Here is a 6,455-nt window from a genome sequence, read left to right on the forward strand (position 1 = left end):
ATGGGAGTGTTACAGCCATATTCCTTTTCTCAAAAGGGATATTTGGGAATAGATTTTTCTTTTTGACAAGAGAAGGAGTAGGTGAAGAAATATTTAAATGAACAATTAATTTCAATTATCACAATAAAGGTTTTTTTTTGTAGGAATGAGATACGATCAATTTCAAATTTTAGGTAAGTTTCTACCTTTTTGGAATAAGACAACCTTTTCTGACATGAAGAGAGAGGCAGGATGTAGCTTTTTCCTGATAGAACAAACAAAAATTTCACATATATGATACTAACTTAAGAGATAGGAATAGGTCCCTCTCTAGTTTGAGTGAATCCTTAATCTTATGCATGTCACATTTATCCTCCTCCATGGTTGTTTCATGTGTGTATACTTGCAAAAGGTATGGTACTGAGTTAAACTTATATGAACTTACCTCATCAAGGATACTTGTCTCCTTATCATAGCTAATTTTGTGAAGAAAGATTGATTCACATGATAGTAGGTCGGATTAATCTGACCAATCCTGACCTTATCCTCGGCACACTCTTTTTTTAGAATAATTAAGAGATCAGCTATCAGTTCTGAGAACTAGGTCCAAGTCTTTGCTTCTTTCACATTTTCTCAAGCTCCTTCTTTTAAGATGAATTCCTTTTGGGGTCAGGTCCATGAGAATTCTAACCTAACAATTTCTTGTTGGTCTTCTAGTTGAGCTAGGAGAAGTGACTGCATTCTGAATTAACATCATTCTCTTTGGACCCTTTAGCCTTTCACTATAATCATCATGAATAAATTCTTTAATTTTTGAGACTTTATTGACACTAGGGATATATATCTTTCCTAACCAATAGGGGAGCTCCTTACACTTCTTACCTTAAGAATTTTGGCTCTGTTTTGCCAGGGACCAAGTCTTTTGAAATCAACTATTTCAAAATGAGATACTTCCACTTAAAGTGTCCTTAGAGAGAGACCATAGTCAGGCCTTCCAGAATTAAAATTTGAGGACTTATCAATGAACCATTTCTAACAGCAATCCTCTTACTCATACCTGGAACCATGATCACAAGCTAGATTTGAGAACCCACTTGAGCCTGCGTTTCCAGTATAAAGATAATAGTGGTATCAAATCCCATTTTTCCCATATAGGTAGAGAATTTCTACTCATATATCTCAATGGTTTGAGACCCTTAGGATATGGAATTTCCTGCTGAATATATCCAGAACCATTAATCCTTGCTCTAATCCAGCTTTGACAATTTTCTTTCATGTGTCATCTCTTCTATAGTGAGTACACAACAGTTTGTGAACATTGTTTCTGACAACATGAGCAGCTTTTCCTTTTGAGCCAAGCGGTTGTGATTCTTCTTGTAACCAAGCCCCTTACCATTATTTTCACCTTGACTAGTTAAATTATAAAGGGTCTATGAAGATATTGTCCATTTAAGAGATTTGTTAAGATCTTCTCTTAGACGGACTAGGTCCTTTTATAATTCTTCATTCTTGTGAAGTGTAGACATAAGGTGTTTTTATGAATCCTTTAGTTTTTCTTCAAGCTCAACTTGAAATCTTAAGGCTTCTTTCTTCCCTTTACCACTAGAACCATATACTCTTTCCAGTTGATTCACCAAATTTAGAGTTTAAAATTTTAACTTATCAACCTGTTCCTCAATTTCTTCCGTTATTTGGAGAGTCTAGGCTACCAGCACAAGCTCTTTATCATCAATTTTTTCTTCTAGAGCATTATTCTTTTCAATATCACATGCACTATTAGCTTTCTCCAATTGACTAATTAAGCTAAGATTTTCAGATTTCAGCTTTGTAACTTTTTCCTCGGTTTAAGATATCTAGAGGTTTAAAGCTATCAATTCAATATCTTGGATTTCTACCATTTCTTCTAGAGCATTTGTTTTAGCAGTCATTTCACAGATGGAATCAATCAACACATTAGCAAATTTTTTTATCTTTCTAGCAGAGTAATTCTCTAGGTTTCTTTAATGTTAGAAAGTGTTACTTCATTGTCTTCTTCATATTCAGTGTTTTCCATGAGAGAAAACCAGGCATCAAAGGTAACTTTTTCATCATTCACTACCAGCATGAAAAAATCTCCCTGTTTTCCATCATCCTCAGATTCACTTGAGGAGTCTCCCTACATTGCTATGCCTGTCTTACTGCATAATCAACTATATCTTCTCTATTTAATTTTATAGGGACCTGGTCCCTGCCCTTACCATTATAAGTACATATCTTGAGGTATTCCTTGTAATTAAGTTTATGAATTGTTAGTCTTTGATGAAATGGTCAGGACTTTCACAGTTATGACAAACTTTAATAGAGCCTATCTTCTTCTGATGCTTCCTCTTCTTTGAAACTGATCACTTTTCTTCATTGCTCTAACAATTTTTTTAATAAGTAGAAAGCATCAATGTCTTCTTCACTTGAATCTAACTTAGAAACCTGTAATGCCAGAGATTTTTCTCTTTTTGCATCCTTCTTATCTAGCCCTTGCTTCTTCTAGAGTTTAAGTATTTGTATATTACCAATAATCTCATCCATAGTGAGAGTCTTTAGGTTTCTTGCCTTAGTAATAGCATCCACCTTGCTTTCCCAGGACTTAGGCAGAAACCCTAGAATCTTTATTACTTGCTTGTACAATGGAATCACTTCTCCTAAGAAGTGAAGCTCATAAGTGATAGGAGTGAATCTTGTTTGCATCTATTGAATAGTTTCCCCTTCTTTCATAGTGAAGTTTTATACTGTGTAGTCAGTATATCAACTTTTGAATCCTCCACATCAGTGGTTCCTTCATAAGTTGTTTTTAAGCAATCCCATATCTCCTTGACATTTTCACATGCTAAGATCCTGTTATATTCATCAGGGCCAATTCACAAACTAACAATTTCTTGGCCTTGTAGTTCTTTTCAATTTTCTTCTTGTCTTCATCATTAAACTCCCTCCTGGTTTTGATAACCACCATTTTAACTTCTCTTTCTTTGACTTTCTCATGGGTACATAAGGAACATCAAGAATTATGTCCATCATGTCACTATCTTCAACCATGATGAAGTCAAACATCCTGGTTTTCCACCACCCATAGTACTGTCACTAAATCTTGGTGGTCTAGTGGTAGATTACCTTTTTTCTAGATTAGGTGGAGCAGCCATGATAACTAAGACACTCTAGGTGTGAACCTCGCTATGATACCAATTGTTGGAACCGTTGGGGGTTGCACCGCACAATGAGGGACCTGGTCTCTCAATGTCAATCACAAGAAATAAAGCAGCAAATTAACCAAGAACACAAAATAGTGTAGGAAACTTAAACAACATAAGATTTAATGTGGAAACTCATTTGATTAAGTGAGAAAAAAACCATTTGTTGCCCTCATAAGATCCAAAAGTCCACTATAATCAAACTCTTGATTACAGACTCAGCTATGAACCTAACTCTAGGCTCCTCCTTCTTGCAAAACTCTACTACAAGCACATCTTGACAACACTACCAAGATAACCTCAAAGCTGATTGACTCTAATCAGCAACAAACTTAGGTAACTTTACCTAAGCACTCTCAAGACAAGAAAATGAAGTACATTACTCTTATAGCATAAGTATTTAGTTACAGACCAAGAACACTTACTACATTCAAGACTCAAAATAAATTAAGAACTTGAGCTATATTTGAGCATTTAATCTAGGATGAGTTTTCTCCTTTTTCACTCATCAAATTCTGGATTGTAAAAACTCACTCAATTGAGAAAAAAAATCATTATATAGAAGAGTGATAATTAGGGTTATAACATGATTGAACCAGGTTTCCCAAATAGTACAGGCAGCACCTGTGTAGTTTGTTACACTAAATGACATAATTGTACAGACGCGTGTACATTTACCCATGAATATCCAAGGACCTGGTCCCTTGTAGTCATCTACTCATAATCAAAACAAGATATAATAATTTAGTCCCTTGTAGTCATCTGCTCATCATCAAAATAAGATGCAACATCCTAGATTACAAAGGTCTTGTAATTTGTTATTGTTGAGGCTCAAATTATTTTAGTAAAGTTAGGGTGAAATCCTATAGAGGTACAGGTCGTGGTTTTTCACTCATTTTTGAGCTAGGTGTTTTCCACGTATAAATCACTATCTCATTTACTCATTGTTTTAGCAGTGTTGAAACACATTAGGAAACCTGTTTCACTGATAGACAACTATTAGACTATACTAGGTAAATCAGTAGGTCACATACTCTAAAAATGCTTAATCTTTTTCAATTCAGCCATGATAAGCAGCTCTATAAGAAAATGCAACAATGCCTCAAGATTGTTGTATAGAACAAGACCCCATGTGTTTAGAACAATCATTATAACCAAGTGCTTGATGTAAACAAAATTAATAGAAATGCTCACTAAATAGACATGTCCCAGCTGTAAGCTACAAGTGTGAACTGGTAATCTGTACTGACATAGAGTACGCTACCAGCAAAGATTGGACCAAGTGACAACCACATTTTCATTGTTGTACATGCCTAGTGCAAGGAGAGGGTCTCTCTAGTTGTGACAAAAATAGGTACTATTAATCTAAAGACAATAAAAGTGTCAATATTAGCATGGAGGAGAAGCGTACTATTCGTGAAAAGAGATAGGTAGAATATAATTGTTGTAGATAGGAAATGCCACACTACTAGATGATCAAGTTTATCATGTTCTATAAGTTTAAGGTATCCGCACATAAGAACTCCAGATGCACTTGTGAAGTACTGTAATTCAGTTAGTTCTTCGGGGTAAGGAAATTTCATTATAGCCCACTTGTTAATTATAGAGAGCAAGGATCATTAAAGACATTACACCGCAGCTATACCATAAATCAATTCTTGCTCAAGTAAACCACTATACCAACCTGGTTGATGACTGGGGGATATTGAAGAAGCATCCAAAGACATTTTGGCATCTCTACTTTTAGGATCTTCCACATCATTTGACATTTAATATAATAAACAAACAAGGCAAAGAATTTTATAAGTTTCAATCAAGCATTAACAACTGAAATATTTAACCCTTCAAGTAAGCTAACCTTCCAGCTATTGTTTTTTTAGACAAGGTACTACTAATATAAACAGTACCAAGCTGGTACTGAGAACAAAGTACAACAAAGCTAGATAGGATCCTCTAAAGCTGTAAGGATTCCAGAAAATCCAACATTACATCAAAATCATTTGTAAATTTAGTATTACACCAAATTCTTAGACATCGAACCTTCAGCAACAAAATGTTCTCTACTTTTCTTCAAAATATCTTATATTACTCTCAAGCCAAAGTTATCAAAAACAATAATTATCCATGCGCACCAACCACATTATCTAGTGTCGGATCATCCTTGTATCACAGCTCATAGAGGATGCACTTCATAACATGTAAAAAATAGAGCTCTTATTCCATTTATGTTAATGAATCCAGAAGCTTCTTTCAGTATCTACACTTCAATAATGAAACGAACAAATACTTTAATCCAATTTAAGCTATTTTTATCTATTTCCTAAGCAATTCAAACTATAATTCACTGATTCTTTCCCACCACCACCACCTCCCCTGTTGATACGACCTTTGTTTTAGCCACAAGAAAATCAGAAGGATCAGTTGCTCTAAAACTCTAATACCTAGAGAAGTTACTCGATCTGTGCCACAAAATGGAAAAATCTAAAACTTCAGCTTCCCCTTGAATGCTACATCAATATGCATTACTTTTCAAACCAAAAAGCAACTTCAAATTTCAGCCATTTATAGGAAATCCAAGATATTTAATGTACTAACTCTCAAAAAAACTAATTTACTACATTTTTATGCCTGTCGAAAAGGCATATTGTCACCAGAATGTTTAAAATTATCTATATTTTAAGAAATGTGATTTGGCGCTCTAAGTTTTCTTCTTTTTTTCTTCTTTTTAAGATCTATTTCATTGGATTATGGGTCTTTTTTCCTTCCTATGTCGATAAATAAAGCCTAATTTAGACCAATCCATTTGTGTCCATAGGTCAATTACTATAGGGCATATATAGAGATCTTTTAAGGTCTTATTTGATGGATCCACAAAAGAGTTTTAAGTAGGAGAGAAAAATATAGCAGATTTTTGCTCTAAAATTCTAGGCACAATAGTCAACTTCAAATTGCAATTTCCACTTTGTTTCTTATTCGAGTGAGATAATTTTTTGATAGCTTGTTTTTCTTATCATATTCTTTGATTAGACACTGGTGAGCTAGATTTGATGGCCTATATCTCCTATTTTTTTATCCCTGAATGGTAGCTGTATTTTTGATATTTTTGCTCCCTTATTTCTCTAGTTTTTAGTATTGTAGTTTATGTATTGTTGCTCTTGTTTGGTACTTGTCTTTTGGCCAATTATGGAGAAAAATATTGTAACTCTTGGTGATTATAGTGGAGGTTTTGGTACTGTGGTTTTTTCCTCTTCGGATCGA

General features: G+C 34.4%; 1 pseudogene; it reads right to left on the minus strand.

Moving 5' to 3' along the window:
• Positions 1-4,232: 4,232 nt before the first annotated feature.
• Positions 4,233-4,966, minus strand: LOC107848925 (annotated as a pseudogene).
• Between the last annotated feature and the right edge of the window lie 1,489 nt (positions 4,967-6,455).

This window comes from Capsicum annuum, chromosome 12, assembly GCF_002878395.1.
Source record: "Capsicum annuum cultivar UCD-10X-F1 chromosome 12, UCD10Xv1.1, whole genome shotgun sequence".
Classification (NCBI taxonomy): domain Eukaryota; kingdom Viridiplantae; phylum Streptophyta; class Magnoliopsida; order Solanales; family Solanaceae; genus Capsicum; species Capsicum annuum.